At 47.7% G+C, this 26,933-nt stretch overlaps 1 protein-coding gene across 1 annotated transcript in view; it reads left to right on the forward strand.

Annotated features, from left to right (window-relative positions):
* The first annotated feature begins 14,157 nt into the window (after positions 1–14,157).
* RREB1 (ras responsive element binding protein 1) overlaps positions 14,158–26,933 on the forward strand; it is a 165,067-nt gene continuing 152,291 nt past the window's right edge. Inside the window, 1 exon segment of the mRNA XM_048507893.1 lies at positions 14,158–14,964. The gene's annotated coding sequence lies outside the window, so the exon portion shown is untranslated.

A 26,933-nucleotide genomic window follows, 5' to 3' on the forward strand; every position in this document is an offset into this window, starting at 1 on the left:
TACACTATCCGGAGTTATCAATACCTCCTTTTGGAAGAGAAGGATGACAGGAAGTGACATTCAGCACACTGAATCAAAAGCTTGACATTTAATCCTGACCCTGTTCTACCCCTCCCCCCCACCTGCTTTTTGGGAAAGGTCCCTGAACAGGTACCTGCTCTACAGCAGCAGAATGGATACTTTGGGGGTTCTTGGATGTCAGGAAACCAAGCTTTCAACTCCAGTGCAGCTCTAAGGCCTGATTACAATTTGTAACAAGTAGGACTGGTGTTTCCCCAACGTGACTTTGACACAGTCAGATTTAACAATGGGAGAACTTGTTTTTTCTGGGTCCCTGAATTGGATCGGGACTGGGTTGCAGGGGAAGAAGGGGTTTCCATATACTGTTTTCCCAACCTAAAACAACCCTGGAGAGCTTAACTTGCCCCACTAGGTTTAGCCCCCGCATTGGGCAAACAGGGCTGTTTTAAGTCAGGATAATGGCACAAGGGGGATGCTTAAGGCCCATATTTCTTACTTCCCCATGCCATGGTCCCAATCCAAATCGTGGCCCTGGGTGCTTGAGAAACAAGTTCCCCTGCTTCTAATATCTCAGTGTTTGTCAAAATCAAGTCAAGTGAACCAAGAACCTAGAAATTACAAATAACCTGTAGTGTGGGACTAAGACGACATTAGCCACTTTATAGTGCAGTTCTAAGAAGACCCACTGCATAAAAGTTAACAGAATTTTGAACAGGCCTATGCTAGGAGTGCTTAGTCACCATTCTCCCCCTCAAGAAATCAGTTAAATCTGCAACATTTGATCTGCCCTTTAGATATTTGTAATATTAATACACTATTCCAGACCTGGGCATTATACTGCCCGCGGGCCACATCCGGCCCGCCGGATGACCCTGACTGGCCCCCCTGCCGTGCTGGGGAGCGAGGCGTCGTGTTGAAAGCCCGCTTAGAAGCGGTTGCCTTGGCTGTCGGGCTTCTGTGGGCTTTCAATGAAGACTTGCCCCCCCCCCCCGCGCTTGCTTGGGAGCGAAGTAGCGTCTTTGACTGTTCCTTGCCATGAAGCCCGGTTGCCCTTGGCTGCCGGCTTCTGCTGGACACTTTCAAAGCGTCTTCAAGCCCCCTGCCTTTTGGCCCGGCCCTCCACAATATTTTCTGTTTCTTATGCGGCCCCATGGAAAAAATAATTGCCCACCCCTGCACTATTCCATAGGTGTCATACTCACGGCCCTCCAGATGTTATGGACTACAGTTCCCATCGTCCTCTGCCAGCATGATGCTGGCAGGGGATGATGGGAACTGTAGTCCATAACACCTGGAGGGCCACGAGCTTGACACCTGTGCACTATTGGGATTGGCTCTCCCCTTATTCCATTCCATGATGCCCTGTAGTCCCTCTACTGTCTGCAAGTCAACCAGAAGCTGGATCTAAGCTGAGAAAATCCTTTCCTCATGGACAAGATCTGGAGCCAGAACTGGATCATCTCCTGGAAGTGTTTTAAGAGATGGAGTACATTTCCATCACAAAGAGACGGCTGGGAATGGCTTCCATATGATGACACTTTCCTGCTGTTGCTAATGTGAAAATATAGCAATTGGAATCATTTTGGCACCTGGCCTGCAACCAGAAAGTTTACGATGAAAGGGATGAAGGGTACACTGAGGCCGGAGGGGAAGCATCACGAGTCAACTTGAAACGACATATATCTAAATATAAATCTGGGATTATCTGAAAGCACATGATGGCAGCAATCTTTGTGAAGTTGTTAGACGGTGCCTGCCTGAGAGACTGCTGGGAAACCCCTTGAGTTCCACACTGAAGAAGAGCAGCCTTTAACAATGCAGTCCTGTAATTCTGCTCAAGGCTGTGTTGTAAATATGAAAATAAAATACAATATGCTTACAATTACGTAACGTGAATGTTAAGGCAATTGGATTTTAAGTGACTGGTACCCAGATAGAGGATCATCTAGCCTTTAGATCAGACCTGGGCATTATATGGCCCGCGGGCCACATCCGGCCCGCCGGATGACCCTGACTGGCCCGTATGAGTCACAAATAGTAAAAAATGTTAACATTGTGTCTACCATTGTTTTGAGAAATTTGTGTGAATAAATTACATTTTTTTGGAAGGCAACCTCACTTTTTCATTGCATAACTTTAACATATACTAGTCTTGCCCGCTTGTCAAAACAATGTTATTTACTGCTTTTTTATATAAAGAAATACAATAAATATTATGCAGAATTGAGTTCAGCCTTTTGGCCCGGCTTTCCACAATATTTTCTGTTTCTTATGCGGCCCCATGGAAAAAATAATTGCTCACCCCTGCTTTAGATTCTAGGGTACGATGGGATTGATGCACCATTCAAAACAAAGAAGCTGTGTCTGTCCCGTGTAGCAGTGGTTGACAAAACTATTTTTGTACTTTATAACCACTAGGAGCAGCAGTGGCGTAGTGGTTAAGAGCAGGTGTACTCTAATCTAGAGGAACCGGGTTTGATTCCCCGCTCTGTGGAGCTGTGGAGGTTTATCTGGGGAGCTGTGGAGGTTTATCTGGGGAATTCAGATTAGCGTGTGCACTCCAACACATGCCAGCTGGGTGACCTTGGGCTAGTCACAGTTCTTCGGAGCTCTTTCAGTCCCACCTACCTCACAGGATGTTTGTTGTGAGGGGGGAAGGGAAAGGAGTTTGTAAGCCCCTTTGAATCTCCTTTCAGGAGAGAAAGGGGGTATAAATCCATTTCTTCTCCTTCTTCTCCATCTCCTCCTCCTTCTCCTTCTTCTATGTGTTGTGTGGGTGTAGTGGTTAGAATATGATCTGGAAGAGTCTGGTTCAATTCCTCACTTTTGTCATAGAAGCTTGTTGGGTGACCTTGGTCTAGTCATTTACTCTCAACCTATCCTACCTCTCAAGGGTAGTTGTGAGGATAAAATGGAGAACTATGTAACCCCTTTTGGGTCCCCATGAAGGAAAGAAATCAAGAAATACACCAGCGACTGCATTCGTGAGAATAACAGTGGATTGTTCGGGTACAAAGGAGCCCCTGGACAGTTGGATTCTGATTATAACAATTAGAAGTAAAATAGTACAATTTGTCGTTCCTTTTAGAAAACAGAGTTTGAGAACAGGCTCAATTTTCAATTAATGGAGAGAATATGGGAGGATGACAGGCCAAAGACAAATGAGATACTGCAAAATGCCATCCAACTATTAGTTCTTCAAAATGCTATATTTAACAGTTCCATAAGACTCCCATCTTTGTACTGCAGGTTTTTCTTCCTCTTCTCTCTAGTGATTCCCAAAATTATCAAGTTTGAGGATGAAGATTTCAGTCAAACATCCTTCAATTTTGAGTTAACTGGTAAAAACATGCATTGAGTTTAAGAGCTGCCAACAGATTTAATGCTAAATGGAAGCAAGTAGTCAGTTTGGTCGGGGTAGACAAAGATTTCCATACAGGGGCTGGGGCAAAGAGCTCAGTATCTTTTATAGGACCATTTTTTGTTATATCAAAGAGCCTTTTGCAAATATGCCATGTATTTACAAATATTTTTGTTGCTTTTTATATATATATATATCACAACACCGATGGTGACATTATCCTTGCAGATTGATCGCTGACTTTTATCTTAAGGGGGGGACTTGTGCCTTAGGCATGGAGACGTGGCATACAGACCCATTTAATTATTACATCAGTGATACGGAAATGACCCAACAAAGTGGGCGTATGCTGTTGAAGCCCCTGCCTCATGGAATCAAAATTTGCTATTGGGTTGAGAGATTCATGGAGATTTGGAGGTGGAGCTTGTAGAGCACAGGTGTCACTCTCGCAGCCCTCCAGATATTATGGACTACAGTTCCCATCATTCCCTGCCAGCATGATGCTGACAGGGAATGATGGGAACTGTAGTCCATAACATCTGGAGGGCCGCAAGTTTGACCTATGTTGTAGAGGGAGAGGCTTGGGGAGGGGAGAAACCTCACTGGGGTGTATAATGCCACAGATTCCAGCCTTCAAAGCAGCCATTTTCTCCAAGGGAACTTATCTCTGTTGCTCGGAGATCAGATGTAATTCTGGGAGATTTCCAGGCCTCCCATGGAGGTTGGCAACCCTGTCAGGATCCCCAGTCTGTCTCAGCCTCATATGAACCAGTTCCTGGACTCCTTGATGGGCTAAACAGGCCTAAAATATATATTTCTGATCACTAAAAAAATATGAAAACATCTGTGTGGCATTCATTATCTGTAAGTATACCCTATTGCTTTATGTACAAATTATTTTTCTTCTGTACTTCCTTTCTTGACTATTAATTCCCATCTTATGGTAGTAAATTAGTTTGGGCAATTTGACAAACTTTGTAAATAAGGAAAGAAAATATACTGGCTCTCGGCCACATACATGTCACTTGGTGGTTTTTAATAGTGGGACAAGCAAGTTTCCTGGTTTAAAGTCATTGTTATTCTTGTGGGATGAGTAGATGGGGTGCCATAAAGGAAGAACTTCATTTGACAAAGTTTTGTTTGTGAGGACTCTTTCATTTCCACCGCCCCAAGTTTCCTCCCCAAGGCATGTTCATGGTGACCCGACGGGAGAAATGTCTTGTCCGAAAGGGTCTGTAGGGCATGTAATATAATTCAGGTGGGTGCTTTTATAAACACAACAGGATTATGCCTCTTCCGCTGTTTGTTGGAGGTATTATCTTGTTCTTACTCAATTGTCTTCTATTTTTGTAAATCCATTTTCACCAGTGTTTATGATTTGTAATGTCTGATCCTTTTTCTTTTTTGCATTGTTTCTATTTTCTGTAGTCCTGGTCCTATGCATTGTTTATTTGATGTCTCATGCAATTTAATTGCATCATTGCATACTGGGCAATCTGCCTTAAGTCTCAGCAAGAAATGAATAAAGTAAATAAACAGATCAATCTTCCTGCCATTTTACAAGATCAGCAAAAGGAAAAGGTGGCTTTCTGCTTCTAGGGTGTGGCACCATTGAAAAGATGGAAGAGGGTTCATTGAGAGAGAAAGCTGAGTTCAGGGCACTGGATGCGGACCACAAAAGGCCAAGTTTAAATCGGAGATCAGTCATGAAACTCACAAGATGATTATTTCTAGCCTAACCTACCTCACAGGTTTATTATAACGTGGTATTACCTTGTACTGAGCTTTTGGAAGAAGTGTTGAAGGTATATGAAATAAATCAGCATTAGCAACAGGTAGAAAAAAAGTGAGAAGATGCATCCATAGCAAGAACTGAATGTGAGAACGAGGAGCGGTATGCAGAACAGTGTGTAAGGCCTATGGATGTTATAACAGCTTCTGCAAAGGAAATTTATACAGGTCTGTGGTCCATTGACCCCGTCCTAGATGCAGGGGTGTATCTATAGAAAGTAGTGCCCAGGGCAAGCTGTCAAATTGCGGCTCCCAATTTTTGGATCTGCCACCCTCCCCCAACCTCTGGATCTGCCTTTCATTCTCTTCCAACCTCTGGATCTGCCTATCATTCCCCCCGTGTTGGCGGTGAAGCTTTGCTGCTACCTGGAGGTGTCCCAGGCGCCTAGACCCTGTTGCTTTCCACCTTGGCCTCAGCCAGCTGGCTGCCACCCACCACCAAGGTTCCTCATTCTCCTGCCCTGTTGCACTGCAGACTGGGTGTGCAGTTCAGGGAGTGGTGCTGGGTGCCCTGGGCTAGAAATCCTGCTCCCCCGCCTGCCCTTTAGTGCAGGTTCTCTGAGGGCAGGCTGGCACTGGGCTTGGGCTGGCTGCTTCGCAAAATGGTGGCCCACCCACTCACCTGGGGATGCTCTGCTGCTTCTGCCCTCCGGCCTGGGATGAGCCACAACCAGGTGGTAGCTACCCCAACTCCTTGCTGGGGGGGGGAAGGGATGAGTGGGCAGCCAAATGTGCTCCCCAGTGTGACCCACGCAAGTTGCGCTTGGGGCGGCCACCCCCTCCCACCACCCTGGTTCTTCATGTGCCTGGATGGTCCAGGCTAGCCTGATCTCATCAGATCTCAGAAGCAAAGAAGGGTCGGTCCTGTCTAGTGCTTAAATGAGAAACCATTGAGGAATACCTGGGTTGCTCTGCAGAGCGTGTCAATGGCAAACCATGAGCTGTGTGTGTAAAGTGCCATCGATTTGCAGTCAACTTATGACAACCCAGTAGGCTTTTCAAGGCAAGAGACTAGCAGAGGTGGTTTGGCCTTTGCTGTCCTCTGCACAGTGGCCTTGTTTTTCCTTGGTGGTCTCCCATCCAAGTTCTAGCCAGGACCAATCCTGCTTAGCTTCTGAGATGTAATGAGACAGGGCAGCTTAGGCCATCCAGGTCAGGCCCTGTTGTTTTATCTTTGTGTGCTGTCAGATCACAGCTAACTTACGGCAACCTCAGAGGGTTTTCAAGGCAAGAAATATTAGGAGGTGGTTTGCCATTGCTTGCCTCCATTGCATGACCCTGTTATTCCTTGGAGGCTGCCCATCCAAGGACTAGCCGGGACCGATGCTGCTTAGCTTCTGAGATCTGACAAGGTCAAGCAAGCCTGTGGCAATCCAGGTCATGTATCGCTTCCTACCAGAGGTGTATTGGCAGAAAATGGCGGCTGGGGCAAGACCTTATTTTGCACCCACTGTGATCGTGCCCCCCATGTGATCAAGCTGTGGGGTGGGGGGGGGGAGGGGAGGGGGGGGGGGGGGGTGGGGGGGGGGGGGGGTGGGGGGGGGGGGGGGTGGGGGGGGGGGGGGGTGGGGGGGGGGGGGGGTGGGGGGGGGGGGGGGTGGGGGGGGGGGGGGGTGGGGGGGGGGGGGGGTGGGGGGGGGGGGGGGTGGGGGGGGGGGGGGGTGGGGGGGGGGGGGGGTGGGGGGGGGGGGGGGTGGGGGGGGGGGGGGGTGGGGGGGGGGGGGGGTGGGGGGGGGGGGGGGTGGGGGGGGGGGGGGGGGGGGGGGGGGGGGGGTGGGGGGGGGGGGGGGGGGGGGCGGGGGGCGATGCGGGCGGGCCGGGGCAGGGGGGGGGGCTGGCCGGGGGGGGGGGGGGGTGGGGGGGGGGGGGGGGGGGGAGCGGGGGGGTGGGGGGGGGGAACTGTAGTCCATAACATTTGGAGGGCCGCGAGTTTGACACCTATGCGTGGTTGCACATTCATTTCATTATTTTGTCAACATCAAGGGTTTTCAGGTTTCTGCTAATGCTTCGAAAATATGCCCAATCTGACTGTAATCAAAGATGGGGGAGATGGAGACAAAAGAAGTATATTTACCATAGCAACTAGAGCTTTGCTTATCCCACATTAAAGTGATTTGAGGGTGTGTAGACCCCTTCCTGGGTAGGATAATGGATCCATCTAATAGTGCTCCCCAAGACTCAAATAGGATCTTGATGGTGAATGCTTGATATTGGTATTCGTTATTTGACATGCAAGATATTGCCTCTGAAAGAAGTATGTTCTTTCTGGCTGTCATGACGAATCTCTGCAGATAGATAAACCCTCTGTGAATTTGCCAGGCCCCTTGCAGCCAACAAAGTCATCCCACACTCAGTGGTGCCTTGGCCGGAACTGCATCTTTGCCTTGGGAAGGCATTGCCAAATGAGGGGCAGGTCACGCTACTGGGCATTCACAGGGTGTAGAGCATTGCTTGAGTCATAGGGCACACATGTGCCCTGGGTGGAGTTCCCCCTCCCTATGGCTCTGTCCACACTAGTGACCATCAACGTATTTTGAAGTAATTCATTGAGATGGCCAGTTAATAGTATATCCAAATGGTGCCAATCTTATAACCAGGGGCCCTTTTCCCCCACTGTAAAATATTTTTCTTAGAAGATTAGATGACTTTCCTGTGGCAAATAGTGTGTTGAAACCTGCAAATTACCAGGCTATAATATGACAACTGCAACAACTGTATTACTAACATGATCATCTGATTCCACCCTAATTATTTTTGTTAAATCTGTCTTATTTTGCTAGGAGCATTCCAAATTATAATAGCTGCATCCCGTTACTAGATACATTTATTACCGGGCAAGTCTAGAGAAATATATTAAAGTTTATAGAAGAGCAGTCAACCAATTACAGAACTGTACTTGATTAGTCATTTCAAACACATTATTTTTAATTATTAAGGCAGCACATGTATCACATTTATTTATTTATTTGTGCATATTTTTAGCCCGCCCTATACCTGAAAGTCTCAGGGTGAGTTACGACATGAAAGTAATAAAATATTCACAAATCTAAAAAATTACAATAATCCTTATTTAAAACCCATTATCAAAATTCATAAAATGTATCAAAATTTAACATCACCACAGTTTTAAATATGATATCACTCTCACTGTCTCTTGCTCTGTCATATTGGTACGGTAGTCATTCTCAGTGCAGAGGAAGACAAAACAGAGGAAACCACTTTGGATCCCTTGGGCAGAGAGGAAGTATATAAATGAAGAAATGAATTACATACAATAAAGGCAGTGGTGGGATCCAAAAATTTTAGTAACAGGTTCCCATGGTGGTGGGATTCAAACTGTGGCATAGCAATGGGACATTCAGAGTGGCACTTGGTGAGGGCGTGGCCTGGACATTCCGAGGGGTGGGAACATTCCTGGGGCCGGGGCTGTGCTTAGGGATGCAGCCAGCTGTTACTTGGGAATCATGCGGTAGGGAAACGAACGCACACAGGTGCAGGCTGCCATGCAAGCCAGTGACCTCCTGCTAGACTGCTTCAAGTTCTGCACGCTACTGCTGAGAGGAGGGGCGTAACTAAGGCAAAAATCATGTGGCAAAATCACCAATTAGTAACCCCCTCTGGGCACACACAAATAATTAGTAACCTACTCTCGGGAACCTGTGAGAACCTGCTGGATCCCACCTCTCAGATAAAGGGGTAATTGTACTCGATACCTTTACTAGGGTTTGTTTAGCACCAAGATAATATATCACAAAGGGCTTTTGACTCAATAGAGAAACATGATAATATAAATACCAAGTTTTCAACCTTGCAGGCAGTCTCTGAGTTTTTGGGAACAGTCCTGTATTGGATCCAGTGATGGCTGGGCAGATTGCATTGAGTCATAATGGGTTTTGTATACCATGCATTACTTCAGCCTTGCAGATTCAGGAATTGCTCACGCAGCCACTCCTTCGCTCGCCTGCACCATTGTCTTTCTGCTCTCTTCAACTTCTTCTTCCTGCTGCCAGCTGTTGTGCCATCTGAGGAGCCTGTCCTGGCTGGTTAAAGCTGGGATTGGCAAGCTTAGCAATTCCTCCCTTAACAAGACGATACCAACAGGCAATGGAGGCTATGCCACGCCTATCAGGTCACACTTTACTTCCCACGAAAGCTTTTGCACCTGGCTGATCCACAGAGGCAAGGTGGTAGAGTCGGCTGCCTTCCATCAGGTGGCCTGGCTAGGCCTGCTCCCTTTGTGCTGGATTTGGGGATGGAGAGATGGAACTCAAGATGTGGCACACCCCTTGATCTTCCTTCCTGCTCAGCTTCTGAAGAAGGGAGGCAGGAACAAATGGAAAGCATGAATGTGCCAGAGAGAAGACTGCTTTTTTCCCCTGGCACTTAGGGCCAGAGCAAGGGGGAATGGCACCCGGGGCATGCATGCGCTCCTGCCACACCCCTGCACTGGGGGTGGTGGTGGTGGTGCGCCCCTGCCCCCTTGGCACTATTTGCTATTTGGGTTTCCTAGAAGGTGAGAGGGGCCAAAACACTTAAGTGAGAGGAGAATCTTTCTTTGGCCTGGTCTTGTCCCCTCTCTTCCTACCCAGAAAGGAACGAAACTACTGGATCATATAACTTCCAGGGAGGTTTCTTTCTTTCCTGTCTCTGATGTGGCTTGGAAAAAGATCTCCTTTCCTTCTTGACAGAAGGAAGTGGGCAGGAAGAAAAAGACTGGAATCCGTTATCCACTCTTCATCTCCCTTGAAGCTATTTCTAAAACCTCATGGGGTGGAGAGATCAGACAGAAATGTACATCTGTGGGGGAGGGACAGTCCATAATAGGACTGTGCACTTCCTGTTCTTAACAAGGGGTACAACACGGTACTTCCTGTAGTGTACATGTCGAAGGGTTTATTGCAGGCTGCTCCTGTTTTCTGGTTCAATAGGAACAGGCTCAGTGGAATCAGGGAGGTGCGGCAACTCGTGAAGCCATCCACACTGACCAAGGCCATTGGTCCATCTGATCCCGTAAGGTCTCTTCTTCAAGTTCTCTGAGGCAGAAGACCTGCCCAGTTCTATTATTTCAGCCTCTACTACCTACACAATCCTTGTATCCCTCCTGTGTGTACTGCTGGTCCTGTTAACCAGACATGTACTCTGAGTTCTGTACTAGGAACTGAATTCCTAGAAGTGTATATATCCAACTGACGTGGGAACTATTATACATATTAGAAGAGGGAGTGTTAGTCCCCCCTGAGTCATTTTACTGACCTGAAATGGCTCTGAGATGCCACCGTTTGCCTCACACAATTGTGCCACTACAATTTCCCTCATGGGCGACCTAACAGTTTTTCCAATGAGGTAAACAGTGGTCCCCGGAGCTGTTTTGGCCCAGGAAATCAGCACAAGGGGAGGCCTGAGCCCCTTTCCTCTTCACACCACAGTCTCAATCCCCTGGGGACCAGGGTGAGTGGGTGGATGGGTGGGCTGCGTGCTTGGAATTCTGTTCTGAGCCCATGGTAAATATGGGATAGAACACAAGGATGCTGTCAGGCCTTGAAATCCTTCCAACTGGAGACTCAGGAGATGTAGTAGTGCTTTGGAGCAGTGACCATAGTGCGATTAATGTTAGCATTTATGTAAATAGAAAGCAGCACCAGTTTAAGAACATAAGCAAACCGTGCTGGAACACGACAACAGGGTTAGCCCTATGAGAAGTCATTCAGGGAGACTTTATTGATGGGGTGGTTTGCCACTGCCTTTCACATTTGTCTATACTTTATTTCTAGAAAGCTGGGTACTCATTTTACTGACCTTGGAAGGATGGAGGGCTGAGTCAATCCAGAGCCAGCTACCTGAAACCGACTTCTGCTGGGATTGAACTCAAGTTGTGAAAAGAGATTTCACTGCAGTACCACAGTTTACCATTCTGCACCACAGGGCCGGTATATTTTGCACAGAAGTAAACCCACATTTGCTGTTGAGTCTTCCAGAGTTTCCTAACCCAGCTCACCTGCTCCACTTCTCTCTTTGCCTTATGACTCATCTGCAAGACTTGTGGCTTGCTTTTGGGTTCTGAGCCATAGCTGAGGCTGCTGGCACTTGGCCATAATCTCGAAAGGCAAGGTCCGCACAACCAAGAGGAGGCAGCTGAGTGGCTGGAATTTAGAAAAGGAAGTTTAATGGCTTCTGGAACTTCGCCCTGAATATGCCCAGGACCCAGTTCCCCATGACAGAGACCACAACTTTAAGGGGAAAGGTGGCCACAGAATCCCGAGGTCAAATGGAGGTGTGAGAAGAAATTATATCGGAGAAATTAAAAACTAACAAAGTATCACGTGTAGATGGAATATACCCGAGGCCTCCTAAATAACTGTAATCTATCCAACCCTGCCACCAAGAAGCTGAGGGCAATGTACGATTTTTCCACCTTACTGCTGTGTGGTAGGTTAGGATAAAAGACAGTGACTGACCCAAGGTCACTTGGTGTAACTTCAACCACAAAATCATCCTAGCTCTCTATGGAACCAGAACCTGGGCAGACAGCACCTGTGGGCCTCCGGGATGTGCTTTTATAAGTACCCTGGACCCCGCCCCAAGCCCCATTCAAGTATTTCGAATGTTCCGAAGTACTATTAATGTTGTTATCATTAACTGCACAGTAAATCTGCATGGTTATTCCCATTTTACAGATGGGAGAGCTGAGGCTCATAAATATGGGTTTGATGCATTTGAGCCCCATTAAGATATATTACTGAATCATACTTCTTTTCTTGAATCTTTAGACTTTTGTATTTTTTAAAAAAAACTTTTCCTTTTCTCCCACTTACACCTTTCCCACAAGAACTTTTCCATGGGGAACAGAATAGCCTATACAAATAGGTCTTTGCTGTCATTTCACAATACTATTATCTTGATCGCCAAAATCGAAAAATCCTTGGACGATTATTATTATTATCATTGCACAAATACTACACCGATACATTACAACTTCCTAAGGCTCTGGGTGAGGCTCGAATTGTAATGAAGGCCAACAACCAGCTAAAGATCTGGCAGTTCTAAATCTACCATAATAATAATAATAATAATAATAATAATAATAATAATAATAATAATAATAATAATAATAATAATATCTTGAAATATGAGAATACTCTGGATTGTTTGGACTCTGTGGTTGGTTATCTTCCAGAAAAACAGCACCCTTACTAGACAAATTGCTACTGTGTACCTGTTGGTTGTTTAAGGATGCAAATCAAATCGCAAGGTTGCAAACCTACAGACACTTATTTTAGATCAAGTCCTATTGAGATATTGGAGTAGACTCTGAGGACATCCAGTTCACATCTCTTCTCTAAATATATACGTTATACAAAATGGAGGGTGTACAGTCCAAAGATGAACAACCACCTGAAAAACACTTGACTGTACATGGGCTGTACCTGGTTTTAAATACCTGTTAAATTAACACGCTTTAATGTATACATTTTCACAAAACCATCCATATGATCAATAAGAAATGACACGCAGTCAAATGTTTTCCAGTTTGTTATCAGATCTCTACTCTGCCATGGAAACTCACTGGATGACCTTGAGCCAATAATTCTCACAGCCTCACCTACTGCACAAGATTGTTGTACTAGTAAACCGAAGAAGGGGAAAGTGATGCCGGTCACACCCTGAGTGGCTTGCAGGAAAATTTATTAAACCAACCATTTCTGAAAAAAGTTTGAAGATTGCTTCGTGCATATATATAGCAGCACATTTCACATGTACGTAATGCGTATGATAATGATTTCATGGGTACGATAATGAAAAACCCAGTACTGGAAAACAAAAATCACCTAAACAGATTTATTTATTTATTCAACTTGATATACCAGCCAACCCCTGAAGCCTTTTAGAGCAGTGGTTCTCAACCTGGGGGTCAGGACCCCTTTGGGGGTCTAACGACCCTTTCACAGGGGTCGCCTAAGACTTTCTGCATCACTGTTCTCCATTTGTAAAATGGATAAATGTTAGGGTTGGGGGTCACCACAATATGAGGAACTGTATTAAAGGGTCGCAGCATTAGGAAGGTTGAGAACCACTGTTTTAGAGGCTTACAGTGCCATCAAGTCACATGATGTCTTTGAAGGCCTGTGGGCTTAGAAAAGTACAACTCTGCTTAGGATGACAGCGTAAGTAACATATGTCAGTTTTAGAAATTCACACACAGTTAGGAATGACAAAAAAGTTATAAACACCAGGTGAAACACTGGTTTTAAACAGGATAACTAATCTTTCCAAAAAGCCTCATGACCTTCAAAACGTCTGAGTGCCTGAAATCAAGAGAGGGGAGAACATCAAAAGCCCCTGTTTTAATATAATTAGTGATTCCGCACAGCCCATTTATGACGACTTGCAACCATTCTAAATGACTTCACCTTCCATCTACAAAAAGGGGAAATGAGTTCATTTATAACGATTGCAACTCGCTGCGTGGAATCCACTCAAGCCTTCCAAAAACCACTACCTGCTGCAATCGACAACACCCGCAGCCCCTCTGCGTCCATGTGCGTGGCCGGTGCCCTCAGTGACAGGCAGAGGTGACAGCCACCTCCGGGGCTTTTACGTCTGGGGTTGCAAAAGGCCTCGCTCATCGCTGGGACTTGTTGCTCCCTCCATGCGCCCTGGGCTGGAGGGCGCATGGAGCCACGCAAGGCTGCTTCCCTGCCTTCCTCCGTCAGGAGCCGGCGGCCGGCGAGCTCAATGGGTGGCACCTGGCTGCTGACGATGGCTTAAGCGGCGAGAGAGCCCCCTTCAAAGCGGGTCTCGCCCCGTCTGCATCCCTGGCGCTTTCCTCCGGCGCTCGCGCGTCTTTGCGCAGCACCCGCCGCCGCGCTTCCTCCTTGCAACTGGGAGCCTGTAATGGAGGGGAACCGCCGCCGCTGCCAGATGGTACAGGAGCACCGAGAGACTTTCTAGCCGGGTAACTTCCCCCTTTCTCTGGCCGAGACCTCTCCATCCTTTGGAAAGAGGGGAAGGGAGGGGGCCGCGTCTCTCTTTCCTTCCTTAATCTGCCCCTTGCAGGAGCGCCGCAGGCCGCTCCCGTTTGGACTTTTGTCCTGATGGGCGAGCTTCGCCCCTAAAGTTACTCAGAGAAGTCGGAGCGAGAGGTCGGCCGGCGGGGGAGGAGGCGAGGAGGAAGGAGAAAAGTTTTCACTCACTTTTCTGCTTCTTCTTCTTCTTCTCCTCGGAGGAGGAGGGAGAGCCCCTCCCAGCTCAAGAGAGGGAGCGAGAGAGAGAGAGAGAGAGAGCGCGAGGAGATAGGGATGCTACCGCTTGCAACAGGCAGGAGCAGCGGCAGTCGGGCTGAGTAACACGTCCCCAGGAGACGAGCAGGAGCCACACGTGATGTGTCTCCTCCGGAGGGCGAGCGAGGGCCAGAGGCGCTGCTGAGCGGGCAGGGGGGCGCGCGGCTCCGGAGGGGTCCCTAACTCGGCGCATCTTCCTCCTTCGGGGAGCAGAGGAGGAGGAGGAAGGGAAGTTATTGCAGATGAACTTTGCACATCCATAGAAACGCCATTTTGAATTTGATTCCTCCCCCCCCACCCCTCTCCTCCTCCCTCCCTCCGGAACAAACTTCTGCTTCTTTGGATAATTTCGAAGTTTTTCCCCCCATCTCCGTTTGGGGACCCCTCCCGTCGGTTTCTTCGGTTTTGTTTTCCTCCCCCCGCCCCCGTTCCCGTGCCTCCTCCTCTTCTTCATCACTTCCAGCTTTTCCATCATGGCTCGAGTCAAGCAGCCCAGCTCGGAAGAAGTCAAACGTAAGTACGAGTCGTGCGGATGCGGCTACCTGTGCGGGAGGAAAGGGAAGCGATCCCGTTGCAAAAGGCGAGCTGGCGACCGCCCTGATGGCCGGGCGAGAAACTTTTATGGGGGGGGGGGATGGAGACGTACAGTGGGCGACGTGTCGGAGAACGTCCGTGTTTGTGAGTGGAGTGACTTTGATGGTGTGTGGGGGGGTGTTTTCTCCTTGCACTGAGCGTTTTCTGGGTTGGGGGGGGGCGCGAGAAGACGAGCAAACTTTCTCAAAAGTTGCCTGGCAGCGCGAGAGAGGTGATGATGAGTCGCTCCGCAGCCTTCCTCTTCCTTCCCACCCCCCTCCTCCGCTCCTCCCTGCCTCCCCTCCACTTTTTTCCCCTCTCCGCCCCCCCCCCTCCGCCGCTTCTTCCGTGTTGCAAACTCTACCAACCAGCAACACCCGTTGCAGCCTGTTGCCTGATGCTCATCCATATTAAACTGTCTGAGCTCAGGAATCCATCCAGATCATCTCTCTCCCTCCCCTCCTACACGCAGGGTTTATTTTTAACCAGCCATTTGGATGGGCCTTCGGGAAGGAGCATCTTTGCACCCCATTGGCCCCCGCCTGCCTCCACTCCAGAACATCCTCCGGCCCCCCCCCCCCCCCGATTCCCACCCCAGCTTTTTTGTACTTTTTTTCACGATTCGGGAATGGCCTGGGGAGACGATGCACATTCGTTGCAATGGACTCGCCTCTTCCAAGGTAGAAGCAAAAAAAAAAATCGGGTCCCTTCCGGACATCTCTCTCTTTCTCTCTCTCTCTTTAACTTTTCGCCTTGTTTGTGAAGGCAGCTGCTGGAAGCATCCGCGCCTGTCTCCGGTTTTCGCCCTTTGGTCCTCCTTGTCCTACCAGCCGCCCCTCCGCCCTCGGGGCTGGGAGAGATGGAGGTGGGGACCTTTTGCAAGATCGTGCCTGCGTTATCTTTATTCTCTGTTCTCTCTCTCTCTCTCTTCTCCCCCCTCTCTCTCTCCCCCCCTCCCCGCCTCCAGGAAAGGTGCAGGCATTCTACTTAAACTTTCCCCCTTGTTCGTAAGACCATAGGAAGGACTTTGGGGTACTGCAAAAAAATAAAAGTGGGTCTCTCCCTCATCTTTCTCTCCTTCATCTCTCCCCCCCCCCGCCCCCCCCACCTCTTAGTTACACATCTCTGAGTTTGGGATCATAGGAGGAAACGCTCGCGCCTCGTCACGAATACAGGAAGGACTAGGAAAAGGCATCGGGGGTAGATTTACTTTGCCAGGTCTCTTTGCAAAAATAATTACAACGGGCCCCGTGGCTAATTCTCCTCTTGCTAATCTAGATCTCTTTACTTTTCGGTGCTGTGGTAAACTAATTATTTCCAGGATTGCAATAATAATAATCATCATCATCCCGTTTTTAATTTCTCCCCCAATTGCTCCCTCGGAAACTTTCTTGTAGAACAGCCTCTCCCCCCCACCCCCCACCCCACGTGTTGATGTAGACTAGTCGGGACTCGTCTCTTAGGAAACTGCGACCTTAATCGTTGCTAAGAAGCAGGGCAAGGTTTCCCTCTCCCCCGCCCCTTGGCCATCGGCATATTTCTCTGCCCCCCCTTTAAAACGTGAATGCAACTGCAAAAGGGGAAGGACGTGGTGCCCTTTGGGAGTTTGTGCAAAAATATCAACCCGATCCCCCCCAGTGTAAAATAACAACATTGGGGCTGGGAGGGGCGGGGGGGGGGGTTCAGGAAGCTGCGACAGATCCTCAATACTCTTTGGACCCGCGCCCCAACTTGGCCCAACTTTGCTCGCAGCCGGGGAAGCGCCCCGTGCAAAGCGTGGTTCTCTCCCGCATCCAGCTCGGCGGAGGTTAAACTTGCAGCTTGCGAGCCGTTGTGCAACAGGCGAAACGCATCCCGTTGCCGGGCAGAGTAGAGCAGCCGCCGAGCTGGTGATGCTGAAAACTTTGCAAAGGGAGGCCGGGGAGGGGAGGAGCCGCCGCCGCTGCTTGCGGATGGTGGAGGTGGATTGAACTTTGTCATGTCGGTTTGATAAGTTTGCTGCGACTCTCCCCCTCTCTTCTGTGCTTGCTCCCGTACCTCTGAGTCGCCCCCCCCCCCTCCTCGCTCGTCTCTCTCCCTTTCCTCAATGCATCCTCCTTGATGGGTTATAAAAGAGGAGGGCGAACGTTTCTCCTGGCTCAGCAGATTTGCTTTCCCCCGTCTCCTTGCTGGGTAGGAGATGAGAAGTGCTGGAGCCCAGATCTGCACGAGGAGTTGGCGTGCCATTACGAAATTCTACACACAACAAGCAGCAGCAGTACCAGGCGGACACTTTTTAGGGATTGTGTGTGTGGGTCTGTAAGGAGGCGAGATGTTTAGCATATTAAAAGACCGCATTTGCTTCTGTAGTGGATTGGCTGAAAGCAGTGACTGAGGGATACTTCAGTTTTTATTTTTTTTTAAACTGGGGGTTTTGTCTAACCGAAAAACTCCAGGAAAATGGTATAGAAGTGTGGCGTTTTCTCTTGGCCCTGCGGGTGGGTGCTGTATTTCTGATATCCGTACAGGGCTGATATATTCATCCTTTGGGAGTGTTTCAAAGCAGAACCTTTATAGTTGCCCAATCTGAATACACCTTTATCTTTTAACCACAGATCTGCTGTGGTTAATGCAGTTCTCTTGGGTCCATTAATCATCAATGTGCTTTAGAATAATAGAGAGAAGTCCTCCTTGCTAAGACCCTGGCACGTTTATTGCCAGTCGTTCGTGGATATCTTCGGCTGGTATTGGTTGACGATACAGTTTATAAGTTGGTGATGGTGGGTAGCAGCTGTAAGATGAAGTTTCTCGTGTAGATGAAGAACGTTTGAAAGGCGTATGCAGGCATTCCCTTCCTGCAGATGCTTGTGTGTGCGCTTTGTGGAGGCAGGAAAGAGCGATGTGCCCGGTGTCTCATCACCACGCCAGCCATATTTGTTTTAGGGTTTTATTTTCCCTTTGAAGGCTTAGGGGAGATACTGTGTCCGCATAATGCCCATTAGCATTAACGGGTGTTATGTACATCCCTGGGAGAATAGGCCCTTTTGTGTTGGAAACTCAAAAGCAGCATGGCTCCATCATCCGATCAATCAAGCTTCTCATCCCTCATTTAAGACATACCTAGTTTGTTTTACAAGTTTCAGTGCAGTTGAGCAGAGCTTGATGTCATTGTGGGTGGGTGTTTTGTCTCTTATCGCAATCCAAAGGAGTTACGAATATGTTATTCTAACAGCTGAATCCTGTGGCTTCTCAGATCTCTTTGCCTAGAAAACCGAATGTGCCTGAAATGTTCAATCGTTCTGATAGCACCCCCCAAATTATTCTGCCCAGTAATTAAAACTTTTATGGTAATAGAGGTGTAGTACAAACTGTTAGAGTTCGAGAAGATCTTGAAACTTTTGAAATCCATCTGAGTGACAAAACAATTTGAATAAAAGCCAACTCGAGTACATTCAGTTTCTCTTTTTAAAACTGCATCCTTTCCTGCATCTTAGTGACCCCTTTCAGGGTCACAGGGTTGTTGAAGTGAAACCTCAGATGTGAAAACTGAAAGTCCTTTCTGCATTACAGATACACCTGTGTTTGCCCCAAAGGTGAATGCAGTATCTGGAAACTTTTTCTTCCCTCTCATTCTTGGCATATGTTTCTGCTGCTTGCATAATTATTATTCCCCATATTGTATCCTTATATGTTATTCCCCCGCACAAAGTGTCCTGTTAAGAGATGTACTGTCCCAAACTTGTTTGCTTGCCTTTTTTGAGAGGTAGTCTTGTACTGCCAATAAAAAAACAGCTATCATTTCTAGTTCACTAGGGTTACACTTGCTATCCTTTGCAAAAGTAGATAGTGCAGGGAAGGTCATAGGATAAGTGTTGCTAAGCAGCTAAAGAGAAGGATGCTAAAATTAACCCAAGTGCATCTATCAGGGGTTCATTCTACTGTTCATTTTCTTTTTTAAAATGAAATCCTGTTTGGTCGTAATTAAAATATCTGATGTCTCTAACACGAAAAGAACCCCACCTTAAAGTTCAGAATTTAGAAATGTTGGCTGAAGAGTATATTCTGTACGTTTGCTTGAAATTCTGTTGAGGATAAATTCCTGTACTCAGAGCTGTCATCCTAAACAAACTTAGCCCTTCTAAGCCCATTGTAGTTAATGGACTTAGAAAGGCAGAACTCTGCTTAGGATGACTCAAGTGATTGGCAGAATTCTACCTTAAGATATTGCTTGAATAAAATCCCTGACAGCGAATAGATGGTGGCCCCTTTAAAACACGTGGCATCTCAACCATGAATAAAGGGCAACACACGGCTTATTGCATTTCCTCAGAAACCGATAATATGTTTAATTCAGTGAGACTTGCTTAACCACAATTGATTAGGAGTAATCATAAAACTTCCTTTATTGCATTTGTTTTTTAAAATCGGTGATCAATCTGCTTATGCAAATCTCTTGATTTCCCTTCCCGCGCCACTTACTGGCTCTGAACAATGCGGGGAGTTCAAACACAGGTAGGATGTAATGTTTGCAAGAGAAACAGTTCTGAGATGGGAGGTGTATTGGAAACAAACTGGACTGTTGGGTGCTATTAGGAATGTATGGCTTTGGATGCTATGTTGACGCTTCTTTTTGCGTTGTTACCCAGCTTAGATCCACTGTACTAATCTGCTGAATAAATTATGTCTGGTTGATCCACTGCGGCTTTTCTGCTTCTTAAAGTTCAACTTTTTTCACATTATCCCTAGCTATGGTACCTTCACTGAACGTCTCTCTCTCTCTCCCCATTACAGATATAAAGTGTACTTCTGAAGAGCAGTCTGAAGCTTAGAAAGCGGTAGGAAACCTTTTTTCTCTTTAAAATGTTCTTTTCATCCTTCAAAAGAATCTTGGAAAAAACTAATATTAATTTAAAAGATTCTCGTCCGTTATTAATTGATTGTTTGCATTATTCAGGATTCTTAGTCTTAGTGTATAAGTGGGTCAGGATTGCGGCCGAAAGTGAGGTGTCCAAAAAATAGCTGTAGCCTCACCAAGTGAACAACATGTGGTCCTTAAAATGAGTTTATGTCCCCTGCCTGCATCATCTGAGGTAGAACCATGCGGTTTCTAGTCTTCATGGGTGGAATTAGTACAACATTGGGATGAGTAAAACATTGGACTTAATACTAATAATAATGATTGGAAACCTGGAGGCCAAAAACTACTCCTTTGCCCTCCAAACCCCTCGGCACCAGTGATCCTATGCCAGTGGTGGCGAACCTATGGCACGAGTGCCAGAGGTGGCACTCAGAGCCCTTTCTGTGGGCACATGCGCATAGTTTGTCATGTGGGGGGAAATCCCCCCCCCCCCACATCTAGGCTGGCCTGGGCCGCTGGACTTGATGTGTGTGCACCTCAGTGAGCAGGGAGGACTCGGCTGGTTGGCTCCAAGTGGTGCTGCCCGGGGGGTGGGGAGGGGGTGGCAGAGGCAGTAGAGAGGCGCAGAGCAGTGCATGTGGGACTTGCTGGAGGCTACAGCAGGCTGGCCTCTGCTCTAGGGGGTTATTCAGGTTAAATTGCCGCGTTGGCACTTTGCGATAAATAAGTGGGTTTTGGGTTGCAATTTGGGCACTTGGTCTCAAAAAGGTTTGCCATCACTGGCCTAGGCCTTCCTACCAGAGAGTGGCGTGTGATATGCCTCCATGCTGGCAATGTATGGAAACAGCCAATGAATGCCCAGTGACGTCAGCAAGTCTTCCTAAGGTTTCCCCTGCCTTCCTCCATATGCAAAGTCTGGAGAAGCTGTGAAATGTGCAGCCCTACTCACTGATCAAACATGGCCAGACACCTCTACAGCTCATACAGCATATGAAATCTCTGCAGAAAGTTCAGAGTTTATTCCCTGAATTTGTTCTGGTGGTGGGAAGTAATGGATTGACCTGTTGTGGGATATAGTGTAGCCGTTGGGCTAATTCTTACCTGTTCCTTGCAAGGAGATGCATTGTGACTCATGAGGTTTTTATCTGGGCTGCTCTACAGGGCTCTGCCCTCACAAGACAAGTGGTGGTTAGGCCCAAAAATGTGTTGTTCCCTGTTTCACTTGCCTGTGGGGATATACCAACACGATATCCAAGTGAAGTTCTGTCAGTGTATCTCCAGGTGAGCTCACCTTTTGGTACTGTAGATATATATCTTGTATCCCTGCCCCAGAGACACTCGTAGTAGCTATTAAGTGAACAGGGAGGGATGGGAAGCCAATCTACACTAGATACGTGTCTGTGGACATTAGCAGAGGCTGAAGTTTGAGGCAGGGAATCTCTTTTCTTGTTTACCTTTGTGGGTATGTACTGTCTCTGCATTCCCAGTTGGCTAGTGTTTGTGTCCTGATTTGGATTATCTGGAAATTGGTAGCACTGTACTGTTTGTCCTCCTTCGTGGCTATGTGTTTCGGGGTTGTGTTTTTTGGCTGAGTATCCTTCTCTAGAGTTCCCACGTTGTGGCACCATGTCACCTGACATGTGGGTGTCCTCCCTTGGGTTTATATAGCGAATAGGTGCGCTTAGACTGCAGGCTTAGCTGCTACCCTAAAATGTAACATGGCTGTGTAGGTGAGCTGGATGGGGCAGGTAGGGACATGGAAGAAGAAGAAGCATTTGGATTTATACCCTACCTTTCTCTCCTGTAAGGAGACTCAAGGTGGCTTATAAGCTCCTTTCCCTTCTCCCCACAACAAACACCTTGTGAGGTAGGTGGGACTGAGAGAGTTCCGAAGAACTGTGACTAGCCCAGGGGTCTGCAACCTGCGACTCCGGAGCCGCATGCGGCTCTTTCGTACTGTGGCTTTGCGTGACTTGGGTCCTCTCAGCCTCCTTCTGAGAGTCGCCCTAAGGGTTAATGGGAAAGAGTCCCCATTCCTAGAGAGGCAAAGCCTGAGATGACTATCCCATGCCACTTTCGGGTTCCCTGTCCCAGCTGCCAGGTTGACTGATGATGGTCCGGGGCGGAGCACCACTGGTGGATCCTCTTGAACAAGTGAGCAGTGAAGGGCGGGAAACGGGTGGGAGTTGCAGGAGCGCAGATTTTCAATCCTAACCTCAGTCCACCCCCCTTGAATGGGGGGTCAGGGGTTGACCCTGCTTTGGGTGGCCTCATTTCCCCCTCCCCGGGTCTTTCTTGAGGGGCGGGACCGCATGGGGGACCCTAGCAGCACCATCTTGGGTTGCAGCCCCCCCCCCCCCCAGCAGCACCACTGAGCTAGAGGGGCTTGCCTGGCGGATGGCAGCCTGGCTGAGTCCAGGTGAGAAAGATGATGTCAGATTTTAAAGGAGTTATTACCTGCAGCCCTGCAAGGTTGCACTCGTCAGGGCTGTTTGACAGTGAGGTGGGTGGTGGGTGGGAATTGTTTGCTTCTGCATTGCCAAGGAGCGCATAGGGGAAAGCCTTGTACGTGGATCTTGGAAGGTTTACTTCAGAGTAAGCCAGTGGAGGGTAAGCTTGTAGATCGTGGAAGGGAGGAAGGCCGGGATCATCCTCAGCCATGGTTGTCGCAGGTTGCCAACTCCTGGTGGGCAAATCCCAGAATATTTGGGGGTAGATTCTCAGAAGCTGTGTTTTTTGGGACCAGGGCAGGGGCCATACTCAGTGAGGAATATGGCTGTCGAGTCCACCCTCCATGGCAGACATGGAGGTCTGTTATTATTTTTTAAGAGTTCAAAATGTGTTCTCTACATAAATAAAATATAATTTTCTCTGTAGCACTTCATGGATTTCATAAGCAACACACTATGATTGTTTATACAAAGCGTAAAGGTAAAACAATATATACAGTGTTATCTTCATTTTAAATGTCGAAAAGTATTTGCGGCTCCAAGTGTTTTCTTTTCCGTGGAAAACTGGTCCAAATGGCTCTTTGGGTGTTAAAGGCTGCCGACCCCTGGACTAGCCCAAGGTCACCCAGCAGGAATGTAGGAATGCAGAAGCACATCCAGTTCACCAGGTAAGCCTCTGCCACTCACATGGAGGAGTGGGGAATCAAACCCGGTTCTCCAGATTAGAATCCATCTTCTCTTAACCACCGCACCATGCTGGAACTGAAAACCAGTCAACTTTGGGAGTATTTATACTTACAGCAACATATTCTCCCGTGTAACATTACAGCAGTGCTGGGACATGGACTTAGGATGCCAGGTTCTTCCTCCTTGGGCATCACCAGTGCAGTTGTGCCAGCTTTAGACTTTCATTGGCCCTTCTCCATGTTTTGCCAGTGTAGGGCTTGGTAGTTCCCTAAAGCATTTCGTGTGTTGTTCATTTAAGTGAAACGATTAGCCTATTAAATGCATCAAACAGAAAACTATTCAGTTTTTGCTTGGCCTTCCTCGAAGGTGGGTTAGCCTGGTTCTCTTGAGTGTAGCAACTGTACGAAGTATAACAGGTTGTGTGATAGTGATGTGCCAAAGACCATCTAATCCAGTGTTTCCCAACCTTTTCGAGGGCAGGGTACCCTTGACCTCACTCTTCATATCTCACGGTACCCCTGCCGCCACCCTCCACCTTCCCCTCCCATTGCCCCTGCTTTCCACACCCCCCACCTTCCCCTCCCAGGGTGAAGGGAAGCACTGGGGGTGGGAGGTGGTGGCTGCTGACCTTGTGGCAGGCCTTGCCCCATGGGCCAGCTCCGTGTCCTTGCTGGCGCCGGTGGGAGACACCACAAAAATCGGGGGGGGGGGGGGGGAGTGTTGCCGCGGTACCCCTGGGACATGCTCACGGCACCCCAGGGTACCACGGTACCCTGGTTGAGAATGGCTGATCTAATCCAAGGTTTCCTAAACAGCTGTATTTAAAAAAACAGCTGTGTGCCCACCAGGCCATACTGCCTGTTTCTGGCATACCAAAAATATATCAACTGGCATTCTCCACGGACTTGTTTAGTTGCTTTCTTTGTCGATTTTGTGGCTGGATGGAGAGTGCCATTTGAATTAGACATGGCTGGAAGCCAAGTTGGTACTGCATCTGCTCGCTGCCGTATTCTGCCAAAACGTGTGCTCCCTGTCTTTTCCATGTGGCTTAAGTGTAGCATCCTGTTGCCCACCTGTGCTGCTTCCGCTATGGTGGAAGTACTGGGTGAACGAGCAGGCTGTGATGATTCACCGGAGTATAAAATGGTGGAAGGACTTTGGGGAGATTAGCTTTTTGTTCAGTGCTTCAGGAAACAAGTAGGCCTGAGCTGAAGGTGCTAAACCCAGGTGTCAAAAATAAGCCCCAGCACTGAACCATCCTGTTTTCGGTAGCAGTAGTATGAGGTATGAGTTCTGTAACAACGGACATCTGCTTTCTGGAGTGCTTCGCTCTGGAATAAGGTACATTCACATTACAAATGAGGGGGTGCCCAGACTTGCCAAAGCTTCTCAGTACAGGAATTGGATGGTAGTTCTTATTTGAATCTCTCCCAGTCTTTGGAACTTTCCCACCTCCAACCCTGATTCAGCCACTTGTTAGAGTTAAATAGGGCAAGCATTTTAAAGGTAGGACCAGAGGTGGGATTCAGCAGGTTCTCACAGGTTCCCGAGAGTAGGTTACTAATTATTTGTGTGTGCCGAGAGGGGGTTACTAATGGGTGATTTTGCCACGTGATTTTTGCCTTCGTTACGCCCCTCCTCTCAGCAGTAGCGTGCAGAACTTGAAGCAGTCTAGCAGGAGGTGCACCGGCGTGCGTGGCAGCCTACACCTGTGTGCATTCGTTTCCCACCCAAGGACCGGCGCAGCGGCTGCGTCCTTGTCACAGCCCCGCCCCCAGAATGCCCATCCACGCTCCCGTCGTGCCCCGCCCAGCCCCATTGGCGCTACGCCACAGTTTGAATCCCACCACCATGGGAACCTAAAATTTTTGGATCCCACCACTGGGTAGGTAGGACATGTATTATTTAAGGCAGCAATAACCATGTGCAGCAGACACAGCCAAACTAAAGCATCCTGGTTTTGTTGTGGTTTGGATTTTTGCCTCTTGAAGGCCTAAGTTATGTACTTCTGAGTTGAAAAGATGAATAGCTATGCCTTGTGACTGTTGCTCTGCTATGAAATAAGTTTAAAAAAGCATGCCTTGAAACCACTGAGTATCAGTGAGCCTGGAAAAACACAGGCTTGTTAACTCTACCAGGATGATCTGGGCCCATCTTATGGTCAGGGGAATACATTTGGGATGGATTGCATCCGTGGAAAAGAGCAATCCTGTGGGCCGTCCTTCCCTGCCTGCATCTTGCTTTTAGTGCCTCTCCAGCTTTTCATGCTAACCTGCCCTGCAGTCAATAAAGGTAGCTAACTCCCAGTGAATAGGTGCTGTAGACAAAAGAACTAGGCAATGGGTGGGGACTGTTTATTCAATGCCGTTCCAGTAAGTAATGCTAAGGGAATTTGAAGGCCTCCGAGACAGGGCAGCTGGATGGTTTTAAGCAGGATTTCACCTGCAGACCTCCCGGAGGGTGATACCAACAGGGTGGGGCAAAGGAACTGAAACCCCCCACAAAGGCATTGTTGCATCTCAAACGCTCTGATAAGGGATTATTAACTGGTTTTGAAGTTCTAGGATTTTGTTTTTGGCTTATCTTTCCTCTGCTTTAGTCCCTTGTCTGCCTTCTACTCTTGTGTATAGGAGTAGTGATTCCTTTCTTTGGGATGCCACAGACCTTTGTGGGGGAGGTGACTGTAACAAGTTCCCAAATGCATCCATTTGAAATTCAAAAGAAGCTGTCTGCCTTCCCAGGTACTTAACACAGTCACCTCTGAAGCTGCCCTTGAGGCTTAATTTGGTATAAGCCCTTGGGTTCAGAGCATTAAGTGTTGATTTGGGTATATAACAGTGCGTCCAGCAAGGGAGAGGGATAAATTTGGGGGGCGGGAATTGAGGGGGGCAATTTGGTAGTATGGAGGATACCCAGAAAATTCGTATCCTTCTATTGGCTATGTCGTCTACTCTTAAATATGGTCTTTCGCAGCTTTAAAATATTTACCTGTTTTCTTCCTTTGGGACAGAAACACATTTACTTTTAATTTATGGGATCATTTGATTTTTTAAATGGACTTTTCTTCTTCTGGAAACAGTTTTCGTAAAAGGAGGAAAAGGCCCTTTTATGGTAACAATGTTAAGTTAAATAGGACAGTCCTGAGTTTCGAGGCCGGTTTAGGAGGAGGAACTGGGCTTGACTTGGCCATCACCTCATTAGGTTGGTCAGATGTTAATATTGTTTGATTGGTTAATCATCATTTGATAACATGTTTGGTCTGCTGCTCTCTCTTTTAGGGGTCTCCCCACTACTAGTTTTGAAGCATTAAGTGTAATTTTCTCCAAAATTGAGGGGAAGGGGAGGAAACGTGTGTGGAGGAGGGAAAGATTATGTAAGTCTATCTGTCGCTTTCAAATGCCAAACCACAGTTAAGCAGTTTGGCAGTGATGACATCAGCACTGAATGATTGTGTGTGTTTAGAGTGCCATCAAGTTGCACCCAGTTTATGGCACTCGGTAGGGTTATGTGACCCTTAAGTCATGACTCTTGGTCCCAGTCCTTCATCAGATAGAAATAATTTTGACCTGCCTTACAGTAGTGTTTTAAAGATGACTAATATATGTGAATTGTGTTGAAGTCATAATTAACTTTACAGCGCCAAGGTGTTGAAATGAAGTCCGTCTTCAGGTTGGCTGAATGTATAGACTGGGTTTCCATCAATTGTGTTCTCCCTCCGTTCCTGTCTTATTATTTTTAACTAATTCTGTATGTGCAACTCAGGTATGGTTTAACTTCGTTACTGAAGCTCAAAACAGTCAGCATGGTATCCTAAGAATGAGTTAGCTCCCAGGTTTGTGCTTGCTGCAGCTGGAAAATGAAATAATTAAGTGTTCCATTTCATGAGTCTTTTAATAGATTCCATCCTTTAAATGCTGGCAAGAATTGAAGGGTCA

Source organism: Sphaerodactylus townsendi, linkage group LG09 (assembly GCF_021028975.2).
Source record: "Sphaerodactylus townsendi isolate TG3544 linkage group LG09, MPM_Stown_v2.3, whole genome shotgun sequence".
NCBI lineage: Eukaryota > Metazoa > Chordata > Lepidosauria > Squamata > Sphaerodactylidae > Sphaerodactylus > Sphaerodactylus townsendi.